General features: G+C 37.6%; 1 long non-coding RNA gene across 5 annotated transcripts in view; it reads right to left on the bottom strand.

Moving 5' to 3' along the window:
• Nucleotides 1–23,638, bottom strand: part of LOC129484906 (uncharacterized) — a 210,234-nt gene that overhangs the window by 114,954 nt on the left and 71,642 nt on the right. For 3 of the 5 annotated variants that reach the window (XR_010121583.1, XR_010121579.1, XR_010121580.1), the window contains one exon: nt 1,486–1,610. The exons of the other annotated variants lie outside the window; for them this stretch is intronic. This is a non-coding gene — a long non-coding RNA (uncharacterized lncRNA). The remainder of the gene's footprint in view (nt 1–1,485; nt 1,611–23,638) is intronic. 5 annotated transcript variants of the gene reach the window in all.

Genomic DNA, 23,638 nt, shown 5'->3' with positions numbered 1-23,638 from the left:
GGTGAAACCGCATCTCTACTAAAAATATAAAAATTATCTGGGCATAGTGGCATGCACCTGTAATCCCAGCTACTCAGGAGTCTGAGGCAGGAGAATAGCTTGAACCTGGGAGATTGAGGTTGCAGTGAGCTGAGATTGTGCCACTGCACTCCAGCCTGGGCGACAGAGCAAGACTCAATCTCAAAAAAAAGAAAAAAAATGCTATCTGTGGAACAAATTGGACAGGGCTCTAAAGGGGAGTTCAGTTATCAGTGTCAGTGGCTCTTTGGGGAGCTTGCAGAAAACGCAGATTCTCTTTTTCTCTCAGATCAGATTCCTTAGAACATTTGCAGTCCACCAGGTGATTCTAATGCTACTGATCCATGCACAGTTGATTGGGGATCTCTGCTGATGTGCTAATTACACAACCATGCATCTTATCTATTTATTAAAATGCCCCCCTGAGGACTTCTAGTCCCATAATAACTAGAATTTAGAAATGCTTTTAGAAATGCTTTGTGAAACTTGGAACTGCTAGTTGTTCACACTGGAAATTTATCATTTACTGATTTATCACCACTGCGATTATATTGGATTAGTAAAATTTCATTAGCAATTTGGCTTCACCTACTCCCCCACAGAACTTACTGCAAGACAGTGTAACTTGGCCCCACTTCAAGCCCTCAAAACAGTCCTTAATCAGTAAAATTTAAGAAACAAATGATTTCACAACTGTACCTCATGTCTGGATGTCCTGGAAATGGCCCCAGTTCCAGTAGCAGAATCTTTATACTCTAGTCTCAGCACGAGGGTCTTTCCTGGTTCCTTTTCAATTTCATCACTGATCTTTTTGTGTTGTGGAATCCCAAGGGCTGAAATTCCACCAATGAGCCAGCAGTGGGCCTTCTGAGCTTCCTGAATTGACCTCTGACCTTTGTGTGCTACAAGATTCCCTGAATGGTTCACCTGTGCACTGATTCCCTCATATCATCCATTGAGAGAACTTCCTTAATTACCTGCTACAGCCTGCTGGTTCTAACTATTCTCTATGGCCTGCCCCCAGCCCAGCTCAAGTTCTAATATAGATTTTGTTTCTTACAGCCTTGAAAATTCCCAAGCATACAGGGTTTTCTGAAACAATCTCTCCGGCATATTTAAAATATATTAAATCTTTTTGTTTGTCACCACATAAAAAATCACTTATCATAGAAAAAGCACCTCCAAACCAACTTAAAAAATAAAATGAGCTACTAAAATCAAAACCTTCACATTTTTAAAAGAACTTTAATTTTCTGATTTTTTTAAGACAGCTCTGTATTTTATTCAAATTCATGAATAATGGATGACATTTCTTTTTAAGTGTCTCATTATGTTTGCAGCATACAAATACAAAGTTTCTTAAAATGGCCTCCTGTCAAATACATATGATTTCTATTTGTCTACTGTTAATGTAATTGACTAAACACTCGATTCTACTGATTATGCTTTCCCTTGTAAACCACTTACTTTATAGGCATAAGCAGCTGTGTTTATGCTTCTGTGATTTTCTGGTTTCATTATGAAGTTTTCAGCATGCAATTCAAGAGCCATAGGCAGTCTATGCACCCAGGCACCAGCTGGCAAGATCTTTACTGAAAAAGGCAATATTCTGTCAACACTTGTAAATGTCATATAGAAGAATACACGTATGCATATATAAAATCACTGCAGCCACAATAATTGTGAACATGAACAAGAAGAAAACATTAACTTTTCAGAAAATAATTTATCAACAGTCAAAGACCTGAATTTAACCAAGAGCACAAGTGCTTCATCTCCTGCCCTTCTCTCAAACCAAGAACTATGAAGAATTTTGTTTTTTTAAGTTGGGAGTTTGGTATAAATATTCAGAGACAGTGGAGTTAAGACAGCCAGGCAGAGAGAAGGGAAAGGGAGAAAGGCTGATAGAGAAAGCAGCTATTAAGAGGATAAAGAGGAACTCTATGCAGAGACATAGCAAGAAAAGAAAAAGGAAGGAAATTGGGAAGAAACTGACTAAGGTAGAGAAGAAACAGAGAGTGGCAAAGAGGCTCAAAATTATCACCCAGGAGGTATTTGCTATCAGTGCCTCCATAACACTTTATTGAACAACAACTCCTCACATCCCCCTCCACTCGTCCCCTGGTAACCACTATTCTATTGACTAGTTCAGTGGATATAAAGTTATACAAGTGAGTAAGCTCCAGATATCTGCAATACAACATGGTGCCTACAGTTAACAATGGAGTATTGTGCACTTAAAAATTTGTTGAGAGTAGATCTCACATTAAGTGTTCTTACCACAAAACAACATAACCAAACACACAGAGGGACACAAGGGAACTTTTAGAGGTGATGGATGTGTTTATTAACTGAATTGTGGTGATGGTAACATAAGTATATACATATACCCAAACTCACTAAATTGTGTATGCGAATTACGTACATCTCTATTTGTACATTTATTATACTTGAATAAAGCTGGAAAAAAATAATTAGACATTATACCTTAAAAACACACTTTATTACACGATAAGTTTAATTATTCTTCTCATGAAGAATAATGCTGGAGAAAAAGCTGGTTTGAAATCTGGTTCTGCTGTCTACCATTGGTGTGGCCACACAGAACTTCCATGACCTCTTCAGGTTTCAGTTTCCTCATATGTTAAATAAGAATGGGTAGTACTTGGCCAGGTATTGGTAAGGACAAAACCAGATAACAAGGCAGTATTAATAGCAAGGCAGAGTGAGTTTGAATCCCATCTTCTAGCTGGGTGACCACAAGGAGGTTACTAAGCTGTCTATGCTTGGTTTCTTTCTTCAGGACAGGGATAATAAAAATAATGCCTATGCACATATGCCTGCTATAAGGATTGACTGGCAAATAAATGTTTTAAAACATGAAGAACAGTGTCTTGGTACTTGATGATTACTCAATAAAATGTTGGCTCTTAGGAATGAGAGTAGGTGCTCAAGGGATGGGACTGATGGTGACATCTCCTTCACAGGAGGGTGGACACCATTTTTGTTTTTCTTTTTTTTTAATCTTGCTGTCTTGCTGGTAAGCACTGTAAGCCCTTGGTGAAAGTGTATTGTGCCATCAGAAATAATAGGAAGCTTTTCTCTCACACCTTTATTTGTTGTGTGCATTCCTGTATTAACGACACTTACCTTTGCCTTGTGTAATGCTGATTAGATGATTATGTAGGTTTTTGACTGCTCTTTTCTTTGAAAAATATTTTTAATTGCATAAGAAATATATTAATACCTTCTCTTGCTTTTAAAAAATGTGTATAAGGCTAAAGTCAACTTCTAAGTTGAAACTGTATTCTAGATTCTTCCCCAAGGGCAACCTTTACATTGATTTTGGTGATTATTCATTCATACCTTATGTTTTACATATATATGAATTTACATGTATGTAACTATGTCATTAGGGTTCCACCAGATAAATAGATTCTTTTCATGTCCATGTGATCAGTAATGATTACCCCTCTTTCATATCTGATATTAGTAATTTGCATTTTCTCTTTTTTCCTTGGTTTCTGGCTAGAGGTTTATCAATTGTATTAATCTTTTCAAATAGCCAGCTTTTGGTTTTGTTGATTTTCTCTATTGATTTCCTGGTTTCAGTTAATTAATTTCTGCTCCAAATTTTATTATTTCTTTTCTTCTGCTTGCTTTATGTTTATATTGCTTTTCATCTAGTTTCTTGAGGTGGAAGCTTATGTTATTGATTATAGATTTTTCTTCTTGTCTACTACATGCATTCAATGCTAAAATATTCCCTCTAAGCACTGCTTTTGCTGCATTCTACAAATCTCGACAAGTTGTATTTTCATTTTTATTCAGTTGAAAACATTAACAAATTTCTCTTAAGACTTAAATCCATGTTTTATTTAGAAGTCTATTGTTTAATCTCCAAATACTTTGGAATTTTCTAGTGCTCTTTCTGTTATCGATTTCTACTTTATTTCATGGTGGTCTAAGTGGATATAGGAATGATTTCTATTATTTTAAATTTGTTTAACTGTTTTTATGGCCCAGAATTTGGTCTGCCTTGGTGACTGTTCCATGTGAACTTAGGAATAATGTATATCCTGCTGTTGTTGAATGAAACAATCTATATATGTCAATTAGATCCAGTTCATTGATGGCTCTGTTCAGTTCAGTTATATCCTTAACTGCTTTTCTGCCTGCTGGATCTGTCCATTTCTGATAGAGCTTCCTTTGGTTGTTGTAATATGGTATATTTTTCTCCATCCCTTTACTTTTAAAATGAGCCTTTTAACTTTGACTGAGTTTTCTGTAGACAACATATTGCAGGGTCTTGTTTGTTCATCCATTCTGACAGTCTTTGTCTTTTAATCAGTATAGTTAGACCACTGAAATTTAAAGTGATTATTGATATAGTTGGGTTAATATCAACCATATTTGTCAGAGTTTTCTATTTGTTACCCTGTTCTTTGTTTTTCTATTTCCTGCCATCTTTGGTTTTCATTGAGTAATTTATATGATTCCCTTTTCTCTCCTCTTATAGAATATCAGTAGTACTTCCTTCAAAAATTGTTTAAATGGTTGCCCTGGAGTGTGCAATGTACATATACAGTTAATCCAAGTTTACTTTAAAATAACACTATACTGCTCCATGGGTAGTGCAGATACCTTATAACATAGTATTCCCAATTCCCCCTCTTGTCCTAACACTGCTATCATCTATTTCACTTATCCATAAGTTATAATTACCAAATATATTGTTGCTATTACTATTTTGAACAAACTCTTATTAGTTATATCAATTAAAAATTTGAAAAATAAACGATTTTATATTAGTTTCATTTATACCTTCTTTAACACTCTTCCTTTCTTATAGATCCATGTTTCTGAATTATATCATTTTCCTTCTTTCTAAAAAACTTCTTTTAGGGTTTCTTGCAAGGTAAGTCTACTGGCAACAAATTCCTGCAATTTTTCTTAGTCTGAGAAGTCATCATTTCTCCTTCACTTTTGAGGGATAATTTTAATAGACACAAAATTGTAGGTTGGTAAGGGCTCCTCCTTCCACACCCACCATGCCAACATTTTAAAATTTTACCCCACTCTATTCTTGCTTGCATGGTTTCTGATGATAAGTCTGTGTAATTCTATTTTTTTTTTCCTCTATAGGTAAGGTGTTTTCCCCTCTGGCTTCTTTCAAGGTTTTCTCTTTGTCTTTAATATTCTATAGTTTGAATATCATATGCCTAAGTATAGTTTTGGTTCGGTTTGGTTTCTGGCTTTGTGGGGTCAGGGGAGTTGGCATTTATCCTGCTTGGTATTCTCTGAGCTTCCTAGAGCTAGGATTTGGTGTCTGTTATTAATTTTAGAAAATTCTCGGCCATAATTACCCCAACTATTTCTTCTACTCTTTTTTCTTTCTATTACTTGTGGCATTCTCATTATAAATATATTACAACTTTTGTAATTACTGAATTATTGTTCTCAAATATACTATTCTTTATTTTCATTCTTTTTTTTCTCCTTGATTTTCAGTTTGAAAAGTTTCTATGAACACATCTTCAAGCTTTCTTTGGTGATATCCAGTCTACTGATGAACCCATCAATGGCATCTTTATTTCTTTTATACTGTTTTCTATTTATAGCATTTTCTTTTGATTCTATCTTAGTGCTTCCATCTCTCTGCTTACACTACTTATCTATTCTTACATATTGTATACTTTTTTATGCTTTTTCCATTAGACCCCTGATATGGTTAGGCTTTATGTCCCCACCAAAATATCATCTGGAATTGTAATCCCCATAATCCCCATTTGTCTAGGGAGCTACCTGGTCGGCAGTGATTGAATTATAGGGGGCAGTTTCCCCCATGCTGTTCTCATTATAGTGAATGAGCTATCATGAGATCTGCTGCTTTTATAAGGTGATCTTCCCCTTTCATTACTCACTCTTTTCTGATGCCAAGCTCTTCCCAGGGTTCTCTACTTCATGGTCCTTACATGGGAGTCTGCCCTACTCTCCAAGGTGCTTTACTGACCAAGAGGAAGAGAACTCCTGTGCCCCTGCAGTGTTATTGTTTGTACCCTCAGTATTTAAAGTGTCTTATTTCTAAATTTTCAAGTAATCAGAATAGAGTCCAATTGATACATGCATGTATATGTTTAACAATAAATAACTTGCTACTTCTGGCATTCAAGGGTGGTCACCAACTAAAGTCTTCAACATAAGGCAAGTATAGGGGAACAGGTTACAAAGTAATATGGAATATCTTCTGCCTAGAAAATAAATAGGAAAATGTATGAGTATTTGTTTAAGCATCTGTTTAATAAACTCGATATCGTAGTCCCTTTGTTTTTTGTTTGTTTGAGAAAAAGTCTCATTCTATTGCCCAGGCTAGAGTGCAGGGGCACAATCTCCACTCACTGCAATCTTCACCTCCTGGGTTCAAGAGATTATCCTGCCTCAGCCTCCTGAGTAGCCAGGATTACAGGTGTCCACCATCACGCCCAGCTAATTTTTGTATTTTTAGTACAGACGAGTTTTCACCATGTTGGCCAGGCTGGTCTTAACTCCTGATCTCAAGTGATCTGCCCATCTCAGCCTCCTAAAGTGCTGGAATTACAGGCATGAGCCACTGCACCCAGCCCCTTTGTTTTATAAGTAAATTTCGCTTCTTCTTTAACATGAAAGAATTTTAGTTCTATATAAATTAGGTAGCCTCCTTAGAATAATGCAACTTTAAGATAAATCTAAAGGTTGTATTAACTGTGATCTTTTTGACTTTGGTATATGGTTTCCTAGAAAATAATTTTTTAAAAAGATCTATGTAGTCATTTAAATACTTAGCACCGATGGGTAAGATGAGAGTTTATTATCAGTGGATATAGTTAGACTTTCTTCCTGAAAACTATGATTCTTTTTTCAAAATAAATTTTTATCTTTAGTAGAACCAAGAAAGAAAATTTCCTTATCTCTTCCAACCACAAAGAAAGGAAAAAAATTCTAAAAGCAATACATTATTACCAGCACTAGAAAATAAAAAAAGAGGATAAGAACATTTGAGAAATACCCGAAAAGTAAAAAGCAGGTAGGATCAGATCTCTGGGAAAATATGGGAAATGACAGCCCAAAATAAGCCCCAAACAGTAGATTGCTGCAGCTATAGTGATAGTTTCAGAGAAACTTCAAGTTCAGGATCATAGGATACAAAGAATGAAAGGAAATCATGGGGCTAATTTTAGAGTGGTCAAATGGGTCTCTGCAGGTGGAACACTGCCCCCTCCTCTGCCTCCTCTTGCTGAACAGTGTGTGTCTCCTAGCTGGGGAAGTCTGTTGGGGTTTTTCTGTTTTGTTTTGTTTTGTTTTGTTTTGTTTTGTTTTGTTTTGTTTTAGAAAAGGGTCTTGTTCTGTCACCCAGGCTGGAGTGCTGTCATACAATCATAGCTCACTACAGCCTCGAACTCCTGGGCTCAAGCAATTCTCCTGCTTTTGCCTCCCAAAGTGCTGGGATTACAGGCATGAGCCACTGCACCTGACCCTGTTTGTTTTTTAAGTTGATGAGTGATATCTTCCTATAGACTGAAATACAACTATCCCTCCAGTATCAGTGAGACAAGGCCTTGCCCCAGTAAGTTTTACTGTTTTACTGCTAGTATTACTGCCTATCACCCCTCCAGGAAATAAGTCTCACACCCAAAGATCAATTGTGGCACGCCCTTTTCAGCATGTCTTGCCCTTCCCCCACAATGACCAGAGGCAGCCTAAATAGAATAGCCAGACTGTCAGGTTGAAAGGTGTGAGGAGGTAACACTACTCACATCTTCCTGATTCCATGTGAAGTTACTTTGGCTAGACTAACATGGCCTCCTCTATGCCACATTGCCCAAATACTTTTTCCATGACTTACCCAATTGACTTAGTGTCTGTTTAACGATTAGGAAGTCCTATTTGCTTCTTGTTAATAGTATTTCTACAAACCTTTTAAAACAAAATGATATCAATAAACTAAAGTCAGACTCAGTCAAGTACAGCATAAAGATGTGAAGAATAGCAGAGTTAAGCAATAGTTGGTTTTTGTCTCCTTTTAAAATGAGTTTGCTCAGGGGACATACAAATCTAAATTATTCCCAGTTTCTCTAACCATATCCAAGGGGTGTATCAGTCTGTCTATTCATTACTCTTTATATATATCTGGAGGATAATATTCTGCTTTATCCAGCAGGCAACTAATCTGAGTGAGACAATTTACTAGATTTGGGATTCACTAGTCAATAAAACGCTTAAATATCTGTGGTGACACAGAGCTTTACTAGACCCCTGTCTGACCAAGAGATCTTCATGCTCTTTTAGGGTAACCTTGGGAGTCAAGAAGACATGATATGCTCATGCTAGATTAATGTTTGTTTTTCCACGGGGTCCCCAGCTTTCCGAGGCCAAGCTCTTCCCAGGGTTCTCTACTTCATGGTCCTTACCTGGGAGTCTGCCCTACTCTCCAAGGTGCTTTACCAACCAAGAGGAAGAGAACTTCTGTGCCCCTGCAGTGTTGTTTGTACCCTTAGTATTTAAAGTGTCTTATTTCTAAATTTCCAAGTAGTCAGAATCCAATCGATACATGTATGTGTATATTTAACAATAAATAACCTGCTGCTTCTGGCATTCAAGGGTGGTCACCAACTAAAGTCTTCAGCATAAGGCAAGTATAGGGGAACAGGCCACCAAAGTGAAGTAGTTATGCATATTAAACCTTTGATGATATGTTCGACAGGGAGCCATAAAGATCCTATTGCATTCTGGTTACCAATCTCAACTGGAATATGTCCACGGACCAGAGGACAAATTTCATTTAAGACAAACAACAGAAGGTAACACAACCAAGATCCATTGCTTTTCAGTTTCTCTAATCCTAATTCCTGCCTTTGCAGTTCAGCAAATTATTTTTATCTTATTCAAGAGCTCCTTTTAACATAATCACACAAATGATAAATGCACATAATCACCTCCCCCAAGCCACCATATCAATGCATTTGTGCAGTGCAATCAATTCTTCAAATGCTTCCTCTATCTTGCTTTCATTCCTTATCAAATGATCCTTTCAAAAAAAAAAATGTAGCCTGAGGAGAGTAAGGAGACTACGTGGAGGAAAACTGTGAACCTCAAGAATTAGGTTCACAGAAAGAAAATTAAAAGGTAGATGGCTAGATTTTAGGGATTACATGTTAGGATTAAACAATGCCCCCTAAAATGCTTGATAATAATCTGGTAAATCTGAAAGACTCTAATGATAATTTGGTAAGCTCTCCGCCAGAGTGGCACCTGAGGTCATGACTGCTTATGCTCCTGCAGTGGCCACTGATGGTAGGAGCCATATTTTGATGTCTGAAGGGTGAAGGTGACTTTCACAAGAGGGTATTTGTATTAGTCTGCTAGGGTTGTCATAACAAAGTGCCACAGCTTGGGTGGTTTAAGCAACAGAAATTTACTTCCTCATATCTGTGAAGCTTAAAAGTCCACAGGGAATTTTAACCCTTGGCAGGATTGATTTCTTTGAAAGCCTTCTCGCCTTGATGAGATGGTCATTTTTCCTTGTGTTTCTGCATGTCATCTCTCTGTGCATGCCTGTGTCCTAATCTCCTCTTCTTATAGGGACATCCTTAATGTTGTATTAGGGCCCACCGATATGACTTCATTTTACCTTAATTACATCTTTAAAGGCCCTGTCTTCACAAACAGTCACATTCTGAGGTACTGAGGATCAGAACTTTAACATATGAATTTGAGGGGGATGCAATTCAGTTCTACTCCAAATTTCTTTGTACCTTTATCCATCCAGTCTTCTTTCCTTTCTTTCTTTTCTCTGAGGTCCTTCCATCTGCCCAAAGCAAATTCCTCTATGTTTGTGTTTGCTTCTATGGCCAGTCATGCCCTCCAAAATTCGTTTCATTCAATGACTCTTTCCCATCTCAAGTCTCTCCCTCTTTATTGGTTGTTTCCCCTGGGCTCACCAAAACAAGCTTAGAGTTCCAATTTATTTTTTTGGAGATGGAATCTTGGCCTGTCACCGAGGCTGGAATGCAGTGGCATGATTTCAGTTCACTGCAACTTCCACCTCCTGGATTCAAGCAATTCTCCAGCCTAAGTGTCCCGAGTAGCTGGGATTACAGGTGCGCACACCATGCCCAGCTAATTTTTGTATTTTTAGTAAAGATGGGGATTTACCATGCTGGCCAGGCTGGTCTCAAACTCCTGACCTCAGATGATCCACCCACATCAGCCTCCCAAAGTACTGGGATTACAGGCATAAGCCACTGTGCCCAGCCAAGTTCCAATATTTTTAAAGCAAAACAAAACAGAAATTTCTTAACTTGTGTCCTGTCCCTCTTTTTCACTACTAAAGCTTTCGGAGACTGGCAATTAGAGAAAGAGATAGGGGTAGAAAGTTTATTCAAACCAGCTGGGCACAGTGGCTCCATGCCTGTAATCCCAGCACTTTGGGAGGCCAAAGCAGGCAGATCACCTGAGGTCAGGAGTTCAAGACCACCCCGGCCAATATGGGGAAATCCTGTCTCTACTAAAAATACAAAATTAGCCAGCTGTGGTGGTGCACAACTGTAATTCCAGCAACTTGGGAGGCTGAGGCAGGAGAGTCACTTGAACCCAGGAGGCGGAGGTTGTGGTGAGCCAAGATTGTGCCATTGCACTCCTGCCTGGGCAACAGAGTAAGACTCCATCTCAAAAAGAAAAAAGAGAAAGTTTTTTCAAAGGAATAATAACAGAGAACTCCCCAAACCTAAAGAAAGATATCAATATCCAAGTACAAGAAGGTTTTACGACATCAAGCAGATTTAACCCAAAAAAGACTACCTCAAGGCATTTAATAATCAAACTCCCAAAGGTCTCTTGCATGTAAAAGCAGCAAGAGAAAAACAAGTAACACATAATGAAGGTCCAATATGCCTGGCAACAGACTTGTCAGTGGAAACCTTATAGGCCAGGAGAGAATAGCATGATGTATTCAAAGTGCTGAAGGAAAAAAACTTTACCCTAGAATAGTGTATCTGGTGAAAATATTCTTCAAACATGAAGATGAAATAAAGATTTTCCCAGATAAACAAAAGCTGGAGGATTTCATCAATATCAGACCTGCCCTATAACAAATGCTAAAGGGAGTACCTCAATCAGAAGGAAAAGGACATTAATGAGCAATAAGTAATCACCTGAAACTACAAAACTCACTGGTAATGGTCAGTATACAGAAAAACACAGAATATTATAACACTGTAACTATAGTGTATAAACTTAAGTAGAAAGACTAAAAAATGAACCAGTCAAAAATAATAACTACAACTTTTCAAGACATAGTACAATATGATATAAATAGAAAAAAACAGATAGTTAAAAAGCTGAGGGGCTGGGATGAAGCTCAGGGTAGAGTTTTTTATAAGTTTTCCTTTTACTGGTTTGTTTGTTTATGTGAACAGTGTTAAGTTGTTATCAGGTTTAAATAATTGGTTATAAGATAGTATTTGCAAGCCTCATGGTAACCTCAAACCAAAAAACATACAATAGATACACAAAAATTAAAAGCAAAAAACTAAATCATATCATCAGAAAAAATCACCTTCACTAAAGCAAGACAGGAATGAAAGAAAGAAAGAAGACCACAATACAATCAGAAAAACAAATAGAAAAATGCCAGGAGTAAGTTCTTATTTATTAATAATAACATTGAATTTAAATGGACTAAACTCTCCAATCAAAAGGCTGAATGGATAAAAAAACAAGACTCATTGATCTGTTTTCTATAAGAAACACACTTTACCTATAAGAACAAACACAGACTGAAAACAAAGGGATGGAAAAAGATATTCCATGCCAATGTAAACCAAAAAAGAGCAGGGTAGCTATATACTTACATCAAACAAAATGGATTTTAAGACAAAAACTGTAAGAGACAAAGAAGGTCACTATATAATGATAAAGGGGTCAATTAAGCAAGAGGATATAACAGTTTTAAATATATATGCACCCAACGCTGGAGCACCCAGATACATAAAGACAGTATTATTAGAGCTAAAAAGAGATGCCCCAATACAATAATAGCTGGAGACTTCAACACACCACTTTCAGCATTGGAAAGATCGTCCAGACAGAAATTCAACAAAGAAACATCAGATGAAATCTGCATTATAGACCAAATGGATCTAATAGATATATACAGAGCGTTTCATCCAAGAACTGCAGAATACACATTCTTTTCCTCAGCACACGGATCACTCTCAAGGATAGACTATAATTTAGATCAGAAAACAAGTCTTAAAACATTCAAAAAAACCTGAAATAATATCAAGCATCTTCTCTGACCACAATGGAATAAAACTAGAAATCAATAACCAGAAGGCTTTTGGAAACTATACAAATATATGGAAATTAAACAATATGCTCCAGAATAACCAGTGGGTTAATGAAGGAATTAAAAAGGAAATTGAAAAATTTCCTTTTCATTTATCATTTAAATGATAATGGAAACATAACATACCAAAATCTATGGGACACAGTAAAACCTGTACTAAGAGGGAATTTTATAGCTATAAGTGCCTACATTAAAAAAAAAACAGAAAAAAACTTCAAATGAACACCAAATGATACATCTTAAAGAACAAGAAAAGCAAGAGCAAACCAAACCTAAAATTAGTACAAAAAAAGAAATAATAAAGATGAGAGAAGAAATAAATGAAATTGAAATAAAAAAATACAAAAGATCAATGAAACAAAAAGTTGTTTTGAAAAGTTTAACAAAATTGACAAACTTTTAGCCAGACTAATTAAGAAAAAAAGAGAGACGATACAAATAAATAAAATCAGAAATGAAAAATGAGACATTATAGCTGATATCGCAAAAATTCAAAGAATCATTAGTGGGTACTATACACAACTATATGCTAATAAAGTGGAAAATCTAGGAGAAATGGGCAAATTCCTAGATATATACAACCCACGAAAAGTGAACCAAGAAGAAATCCAAAACCTCAATAGACTGATAACAAGTAATATGATTGAAACCATAATAAAAAGTCTCCCAGTAAAGAAAAGCCCAGGACCTGATGGTTCCTCTGCTAAATTCTACCAAACATTTAATGGAGAATTAATACTAATTCTACTCAAACTATTCTGAAAAATGATTTTTCAGGAAAATAGAGTAGGAGAAATACTTCCAAACTCACTCTAGAAGGCCAGTATTACCCTGATACCAAAACCAGACAAAGACACATCAAAAAAGAATAGGCTAATATCTCTGAAGAATATTGATGCAAAAATCCTCAGCAAAATACTAGAAAACTGAATTCAACAATACATTAGAAAGATCATTCATCATGACCAAGAGAGATTTATCCCGAGAAGCAAGGATGGTTCAACATAGGCAAATTAATCAATGTGTTATAGCATATTAATAGAATGAAGGATAAAAACCATATGATCATTTCAATTGATGCTGAAAAAACATTTGATAAAATTCAACATTCCTTCATGATAAACTCCCCTGCCCACCCCCCCCAAAAAAAAAAATGGGATAGAAGGAAAATATCTCAACGTAATAATTATATACAACAGACCCACAGGTAATATCATACTGAATAGGGAAAAACTGAAAGTCTTTCCTCTAAGATCTGGAACACGACATGGATGCCCACTGTCACCACTATTATTTAACATAGTACTGGAAGTCCTAACTACAGCACTCAGACAAGAGAGGCATCCAAGTTGGAAAGGAAGAAGTCAAATTATCCTTGTTTGCAGATGATATGATCTTATTTTTGGAAAAACCTAAAGACTCCACAAGAAAAGTATTAGAACTGATATATTCAGTAAAATTGCAGAATACAAAACCAACATACAAAAATCAGTAGCATTTGTATATGCCAACAGTGAACAATGTGAAAAAGAAAAAAAAGTAACTCCATTTGCAGTAGCCACACACAAAATTAAATACCTGGGAAGAAGTGAAAGATCTTTATGAAACAGTGATGAAAATAATTGAAGAGGATACCAGAAAATGGAAAAATATTTCATGTTAATAGATTGGAAGAATGAATATTTTTTTTTTTTTTTTGAAATTTCAGTTGCCATGGTTTATTAACTGTGAGTAATTACATGAAGTACAAACTTGATTGCTAGCTCTTCAGTTCACAACATAAATAACAGATGTGTATCACGATCAGTGACAAATCACGTCACTTCTTTCACAGTCTGTCGGTGACTAGTCACTGTGCATGTTATTCAGTTAATGCACAAACAACAAAGTGTGCAGTGGGGTTGCCTCCTTGTCTTCCAATGATGAAACCCAAAAACGATAACTGAAAGAGGGAACTGGCTAACAAAGATGAAAATGCAGCAAAGTAACAAAAACTGGTAAGAGGAACGTAAATAGGGTTATAGAAGAAATAGCTAACTGTGAGATTACTGACATTGCTGCTATTTAAGGGACTCTAAATATGCACCAGAGGAACTTAGTGAAGGCAAACTAATCAATGTAAATGAGGAAAGTGGTTGTGACGAAAAGTATGAAGATGTCCCAGAGGAAGTGACGCTGGCAAAAACTTCACATTAAAGAAACTCTTGCAGATATTTCATGACACTGAAAGCACAAAGTGTAAAATATTGGAAGCTCATCCAAACTTAGAAGGGAGTATGATGACAATTCACCAAGGCACAGAAAAGATGTTTTCTCAGTATCATAAACTATATGACAAAAAGGAGGCAAGTACTGTTAAAGTACTTGGGATTTTTTTTTATAAATATGGACATACCTGGTTTTATTGTGCTTCACTTTATTGTGCTTTGTAGATATTGTAGGTTTTTTTAAAATAAATTGAAGGTTTGTAGCAAGCCTGCATTGAGCAAGTCTTTCAGCACCATTTTTCCAACAGCATGTGCTCATTTTGTCTCTCTGTTGCATTTTGTTAATTATTGCAATATTTCAAACTTTTTCATTATTTTTTTTTTTTTGTATTTTTTTTTTTTTTTTTTTTATTATACTTTAGGGTTTTAGGGTACATGTGCACAATGTGCAGGTTTGTTACATATGTATCCATGTGCCATGTTGATTTCCTGCACCCATTAACTCGTCATTTAGCATTAGGTGTATCTCCTAATGCTGTCCCTCCCCCCTCCCCCCACCCCACAACAGTCCCCAGAGCGTGATGTTCCCCTTCCTGTGTCCATGAGTTCTCATTGTTCAATTCCCACCTATGAGTGAGAACATGCGGTGTTTGGTTTTTTGTCCTTGCGATAGTTTACTGAGAATGATGTTTTCCAGTTTCATCCATGTCCCTACAAAGGACACGAACTCATCATTTTTTATGGCTGCATAGTATTCCATGGTGTATATGTGCCACATTTTCTTAATCCAGTCTATCGTTGTTGGACATTTGGGTTGGTTCCAACTCTTTGCTATTGTGAATAGTGCCGCAATAAACATACGTGTGCATGTGTCTTTATAAGAATGAATATTTTTAAAATGTCCATACTGCCCAACGCAATCTGCAGATTCAATGCAATTACTATCAAAATACCAATAACATTCTTCACAGAAATGGAAAAAACAATCCTAAAATTTATATAGAACTACAAAAGGCCCAGAATAGCCAAAGCTGTCCTCAGCAAATAAAGAACAAAACTGGAGGAATCATGTTACCTAATTTCAAATTATACTACAGAGCTATAGTAACCAAAACAGCATTGTACTGGCATAAAAACAGACACATAGGCCAATGGAACAGAATAGAGAACCCAGAAACAAATCACACACCTACAGTGAACTCATTTTTGAAAAGGTGCCAAGAACATATGCTGGGGAAAAGACAGTCTCTTCAATGAATGGTGCTGGGAAAACTGGATATCCATATGCAGAAGAATGAAACTAGACCCCTATCTCTCACCATATACAAATATCAATCAAAATGGGTTAAAGACTTAAATCTAAGACCTCAAACTATGAAACTACTACAAGAAAACATTGGGGAAAATCTCTAGGACACTGGTCTGGGCAAAGAATTCTTGAGCAATACCCCACAAGCACAGGCAACCAAAGCGAAAATGGAGAAATGGGATCACATCAAGTTAAAAACCTTCTGCATAGCAAAGGAAACAGTCAACAAAATGAGAAGACAACTCACAGAATGCAAGAAATATTTGCAAACTACCCATCTGACAAGGAATTAATAACCAGAATATGTAAAGAGCTCAAACAACTCTATAGGAAAAAATATTTAATAATCTGATCAAAACATGGGCAAAAGATTTGAACAGATATTTCTCAAAAGAAGACATAAATGGCAAGCAGGCATATGGAAAGGTGCTCAACATCATTGATCACAGAGACATGCAAATCAAAACTACAATAAGATTTCATCTCACCCCAGTTAAAATGGCTTTTATCCAAAAGAGAGGCAATAACAAATGCTAGATAGGATGTGAAGAAAAAGGAACCCTTGTACAATGTCAGTGGAAATTTAAATTAGTACAACGACTATGGAGAACAGTTTGGAAGTTCCTCAAAAAACTAAAAATTGAGCTACCATATGATCCAGCAATCCCACTCCTTGGTGTATATCCAAAAGAAAGGAAATCAGTATATCAAAGAGATATCTACACTCCCATTTGTGTCAGCACTGCTTACAATAGCTAAGATTTGGAAGCAACCTAAGTGTCCATCAACAGATGAAAGGATAAAGAAAATATGGTACATATACACAATGGAGTACTATTCAGCCATAAAAAAGAATGAGATCTGGTCATTTGCAACAACATAGATGAAACTAGGGATCATTAAGTGAATTAAGCCAGGCACAGAAATACAAACATCACATGTTCTCAATTGTTTGTGGGATCTAAAAATCAAAACAATTGAACTCATAGACAGAGAATAGAAGGGTGGTTACCAGAAGCTGGGAAAGGTAGTGGGGAGTATGGGGGGAGGTGGGGATGGTTAATGTGTACAAAAAGTAGAATGAATAAGACCTACTATTTGATAGCACAAGAGGGTGACTATAGTCAATAATAACTTAATTGTACATTGTTAAGTAACTTTAAGAGTGTTATTGGATTGTTTTTAACTCAAAAGATAAATGTTTGAGGATATAGATACCCCATTCTCCATGAATAAAAAAACAACAAGAAAAAACCGAGACTGGCACTGCTGACATTTTCCTGAAGCAGTTCCCACTCTTTGCTCTGGCCCTGCCTGTTCTTGGCCCTCCTCTCACAGCTCAGCTCTTGACCTACTCTTTACCCTGTGGTCTCTCATTTGGTGACCTTAACTGCTCTAATGGCTTCAATAAAAACCTCTGTTCAAATATTTACCAAATCAATATAATTTGCTTTGACCTAAGCTGCTGACCCATGTTATCAACTGCTCCCTAAGTAGCTCCACTTGAGTGCATGACTGGCACCATCCGCACACCATGAGCAACACCAAATTAATCATTTCTCCCTAATATCCACATATTTTCAACAAACAAATTAAAATTTTTAAAAAGCAAGAGGGAAATAAAAGGGAAACCTACAGATTCAAATAGATTTAAGAGACATATCAGCCTTGTAGATTACATGTTGAACCTGATTCAAACAAGCTGGAAAAATTATAATACAATCAGGAAAATTTGAAGACTACATAGAATTATAGTTAAATTTGTTTAGGTGTGATAATGGTATTAAGTTATGGTTTTTAAAAGTCCATTTTTCTTGAGATACATTCTAAAATATTTATGGATGAAAGATGGTGATGTCTGAGAGTTTTCTTTACAATAACATGGCAGAAAAGGGAGGAGGGTTATAAATGCAGAAGACTAGACATGAAGCTGGTAGTGCCTACCTACAGGTTCATGCACATACTTATTTCTACTTTGGCATTTGTTTAAAGTTTTCCATAATAAAAAGGCTAAAAAATTTTTTAAAAGATCAAAAAGTCAATTAAATTTAAAAATCTATATGTCTTCTCACTTTCCTAATTTTGACTGATTCTTCTTTTTCATCTGTGTTATTTCACTATTCTTTGCCTTCTCCCTACAACCCAAACACATAGGAACTGTGTTAAGCCCAGTTTGTTTTCCTTCTAAAGCATACTTGGTTTCCTTCCTCCTTTTTTAATTTTTTCTAATCATTCTCTAGGTGCACAGGACCTAATTTTCCTTCATCTGTGATAACTTTCTGTCTCCTAACCCTGTCTTTCCTAAGAGAATAGTTTATTCTAACCAGAATAAATATTATTGTAATCAGAATAAAATAATAGTGTAATTCCACTTGTATTTCCAGGCCACTCCTTAGAACAGACTTATTTTGAAAACATAAAACAATCTGTGGCAGGACTAAATACCTAGAATGAAGCATGAAATGACTCTGGCTTTGGGGTGGCTGGGGAGAGAATGGGGAAAGAGGTTTGGGACTTGATTTGCTATTTCATTCCAAACTTGGGTTACATTTTTCTAATAATTGTTAACTAGGCAGAGACAACTGAGTGCACTGGTTAAGAGCCAGACAGTCTCTTAGTTCCAGACAGTCTCTTAGTTCCATGCCTCAGTTCCCTCCAAAGTAAAATGAAAGGGGTGGAGCCAAGATGGCAGAATAGGAACAGCTCCGGTCTCCAGCTCCCAGCCCCAGCGACACAGAAGACTGGTGATTTCTGCATTTCTGCTTGAGGTACCGGTTTCATCTCACTAGGGAGTGCCTAACAGTGGGTGCAGGACAGTCGGTGAAGCGCACTGTGCGCGAGCCGAAGCAGGGCGAGGCATTGCCTCACTCGGGAAGCGCAAGGGGTCAGGGAGTTCCCTTTCCTAGTCAAAGAAAGGGGAAACAGACGGCACCTGGAATATCGGGTCAGTCCCGTCCTAATACTGCGCTTTTCCAACTGGCCTGGAAAACGGCACACTAGGAGATTGTGTCCCGCACCTGGCTCGGAGGGTCCTATGCCCACAGAGTCTTGCTGATTGCTAGCACAGCAGCCTGAGATCACCCTGCAAGGCGGCAACGAGGCTGGGGGAGGGGCGCCCGCCATTGCCCAGGCTTGCTTAGGTAAACAAAGCAGCCAGGAAGCTCGAACTGGGTGGAGCCCACCACAGCTCAAGGAAGCCTGCCTGCCTCTGTAGGCTCCACCTCTGGGTGCAGGACACAGACAAACAAAAACCCAGCGAGAACCTCCACAGACTTAAATGTCCCTGTCTGACTGACAGCTTTGAAGAGAGTAGTGGTTCTCCCAGCACGCAGCTGGAGATCTGAGAACGGACAGACTGCCTCCTAAAGTGGGTCCCTCACCCCTGAGCAGCCTAACTGGGAGGCACCCCCCCAGTAGGGACAGACTGACACCTCATTCAACCGGGTACTCCTCTGAGACAAAACTTTCAGAGGAACTATCAGACAGCTGAATTTGTGGTCTCACGAAAATCCGCTGTTCTGCAGCCACCGCTGCTGACACCCAGCCAAACAGGGTCTGGAGTGGACCTCTAGTAAACTCCAACAGACCTGCAGCTGAGGGTCCTGTCTGGTAGAAGAAAAACTAACAAACAGAAAGGACATCCACACCAAAAATCCATCTGTACATCACCATCATCAAAGACAAAAAGTAGATAAAACCACAAAGATGGGGAAAAAACAGACCAAAAAAACTGGAAACTCTAAAAAACAGAGCACCTCTCCTCCTCCAAAGGAACGCAGTTCCTCACCAGCAACGGAACAAAGCTGGATGGAGGATGACTTTGATGAGTTGAGAGAAGAAGGCTTCAGACGATCAAACTACTCTGAGCTACGAGAAGAAATTCAAAACAATAGCAAAGAAGTTAAAAACTTTGAAAAAAAATTAGAAGAATGGATAACTAGAATAACCAATGGAGAGAAGGGCTTCAAGGAGCTGATGGAGCTGAAAGCCAAGTTACGAGAACTACGCGAAGATTGCAGAAGCCTCAGTAGCAGATGCGATCAACTGGAAGAAAGGGTATCGCTGATGGAAGATGAAATGAATGAAATGAAGAGAGAAGGGAAGTTTAGAGAAAAAAGAATAAAAAGAAATGAACAAAGCCTCCAAGAAATTTGGGACTATGTGAAAAGACCAAACCTACGTCTGATTGGTGTACCTGAAAATGATGGGGAGAATGGAACCAAGTTGGAAAACACTCTGCAAGACATTATCCAGGAGAACTTCCCCAATCTAGCAAGGCAGGCCAGCATTCAGATTCAGGAAAAACAGAGAACGCCACAAAGATACTCCTCGAGAAGGGCAACTCCAAGACACATAATTGTCAGATTCACCAAAGTTGAAATGAAGGAAAAAATGTTAAGGGCAGCCAGAGAGAAAGGTCGGGTTACCCACAAAGGGAAGCCCATCAGACTAACAGCTGATCTCTCGGCAGAAACTCTACAAGCCAGAAGAGAGTGGGGGCCGATATTCAACATTCTTAAAGAAAAGAATTTTCAACCCAGAATTTCCTATCCCGCCAAACTAAGCTTCATAAGTGAAGGAGAAATAAAATACTTTACAGACAAGCAAACGCTGAGTGATTTTGTCACCACCAGGCCTGCCCTAAAAGAGCTCCTGAAGGAAGCACTAAACATGGAAAGGAACAACCGGTACCAGCCACTGCAAAAACATGCCAAACTGTAAAGACCATCAAGGCTAGGAAGAAACTATAGCATCTAATGAGCAAAATAACCAACTAACATCATAATGACAGGATCAGATTCACACATAACAATATTAACGTTAAATGTAAATGGGCTAAATGCTCCAATCAAAAGACACAGACTGGCAAACTGGATAAGGAGTCAGGACCCATCAGTGTGCTGTATTCAGGAAACCCATCTCACGTGCAGAGACACACATAGACTCAAAATAAAGGGATGGAGGAAGATCTATCAAGCAACTGGAAAACAAAAAAAGGCAGGGGTTGCAATCCTAGTCTCTGATAAAATAGACTTTAAACCAACAAAGATCAAAAGAGACAAAGAAGGCCATTACATAATGGTAAAGGGATCAATTCAACAAGAAGAGCTAACTATCCTAAATATATATGCACCCAACACAGGAGCACCCAGATTCATAAAGCAAGTCCTCAGTGACCTACAAAGGGACTTAAACTCCCATACAATAATAATGGGAGATTTTAACACCCCACTGTCAGCATTAGACAGATCAACGAGACAGAAAGTTAACAAGGATATCCAGGAATTGAACTCAGCTCTACATAAAGTGGACCTAATAGACATCTACAGAACTCTCCACCCCAAGTCAACAGAATATACATTTTTTTTCAGCACCACACCACACCTATTCCAAAATTGACCACATAGTTGGAAGTAAAGCTCTCCTCAGCAAATGTAAAAGAACAGAAATTATAACAAACTGTCTCTCAGACCACAGTGCAATCAAACTAGAACTCAGGATTAAGAAACTCAGTCAAAACCGCTCAACTACATGGAAACTGAACAACCTGCTCCTGAATGACTATTGGGTACATAATGAAATGAAGACAGAAATAAAGATGTTCTTTGAAACCAACGAGAACAAAGACACAACATACCAGAATCTCTGGGACACGTTCAAAGCAGTGTGTAGAGGGAAATTTATAGCACTAAATGCCCACAAGAGAAAGCAGGAAAGATCCAAAATTGACACCCTAACATCACAATTAAAAGAACTAGAAAAGCAAGAGCAAACACATTCAGAAGCTAGCAGAAGGCTAGAAATAACTAAAATCAGAGCAGATCTGAAGGAAATAGAGACACAAAAAACCCTTCAAAAAATTAATGAATCCAGGAGCTGGTTTTTTGAAAAGATCAACAAAATTGATGGACCGCTAGCAAGACTAATAAAGAAGAAAAGAGAGAAGAATCAAATAGATGCAATAAAAAACGAAAAAGGGGATATCACCACCGATCCCACAGAAATACAATCTACCATCAGAGAATACTACAAACACCTCTATGCAAATAAACTAGAAAATCTAGAAGAAATGGATAAATTCCTCGACAAATACACCCTCCCAAGACTAAACCAGGAAGAAGTTGAATCTCTGAATAGACCAATAACAGGTTCTGAAATTGTGGCAATAATCAATAGCTTACCAACCAAAAAGAGTCCAGGACCTGATGGATTCACAGCTGAATTCTACCAGAGGTACAAGGAGGAACTGGTACCATTCCTTCTGAAACTATTCCAATCGATAGAAAAAGAGGGAATCCTCCCTAACACATTTTACGATGCCAGCATCGTCCTAATACCAAAACCTGGCAGAGACATAACCAAAAAAGAGAATTTCAGACCAATATCCTTGATGAACATTGATGCAAAAATCCTCAATAAAATACTGGCAAACCGAATCCAGCAGCACATCAAAAAGCTTATCCACCATGATCAAGTGGGCTTCATCCCTGGGATGCAAGGCTGGTTCAACATACGCAAATCAATAAATGTAATCCAGCATATAAACAGAACCAAAGACAAAAACCACATGATTATCTCAATAGATGCAGAAAAGGCCTTTGACAAAATTCAACAACCCTTCATGCTAAAAACTCTCAATAAATTAGGTATTGATGGGACGTATCTCAAAATAATAAGAGCTATCTATGACAAACCCACAGCCAATATCATACTGAATGGGCAAAAACTGGAAGCATTCCCTCTGAAAACTGGCACAAGGCAGGGATGCCCTCTCTCACCTCTCCTATTCAACATAGTGCTGGAAGTTCTGGCCAGAGCAATCAGGCAGGAGAAGGAAATAAAGGGTATTCAATTAGGAAAAGAGGAAGTCAAATTGTCCCTGTTTGCAGATGATATGATTGTATATCTAGAAAACCCCATTGTCTCAGCCCAAAATCTCCTTAAGCTGATTAGCAACTTCAGCAAAGTCTCAGGATACAAAATTAATGTACAAAAATCACAAGCATTCTTGTACACCAATAACAGACAAACAGAGAGCCAAATCATGAGTGAACTCCCATTCACAATTGCTTCAAAGAGAATAAAATACCTAGGAATCCAACTTACAAGGGATGTGAAGGACCTCTTCAAGGAGAACTACAAACCACTGCTCAATGAAATAAAAGAGGATACAAACAAATGGAAGAACATTCCATGCTCATGGGTTGGAAGAATCAATATCGTGAAAATGGCCATACTGCCCAAGGTAATTTATAGATTCAATGCCATCCCCATCAAGCTACCAGTGACTTTCTTCACAGAATTGGAAAAAACTACTTTAAAGTTCATATGGAACCAAAAAAGAGCCCGCATCGCCAAGTCAATCCTAAGCCAAAAGAACAAAGCTGGAGGCATCACGCTACCTGACTTTAAACTATACTACAAGGCTACAGTAACCAAAACAGCATGGTACTGGTACCACAACAGAGACATAGATCAATGGAACAGAACAGAGCCCTCAGAAATGATGCCGCATAGCTACAACTATCTGATCTTTGACAAACCTGACAAAAACAAGAAATGGGGAAAGGATTCCCTATTTAATAAATGGTGCTGGGAAAACTGGCTAGCCATATGTAGAAAGCTGCAACTGGATCCCTTCCTTACACCTTATACAAAAATTAATTCAAGATGGATTAAAGACTTATATGTTAGACCTAAAACCATTAAAATCCTACA

Source organism: Symphalangus syndactylus, chromosome 6 (genome assembly GCF_028878055.3).
Source record: "Symphalangus syndactylus isolate Jambi chromosome 6, NHGRI_mSymSyn1-v2.1_pri, whole genome shotgun sequence".
Taxonomy (NCBI): domain Eukaryota; kingdom Metazoa; phylum Chordata; class Mammalia; order Primates; family Hylobatidae; genus Symphalangus; species Symphalangus syndactylus.
This window is presented reverse-complemented; position numbering and strand designations above follow the sequence as displayed.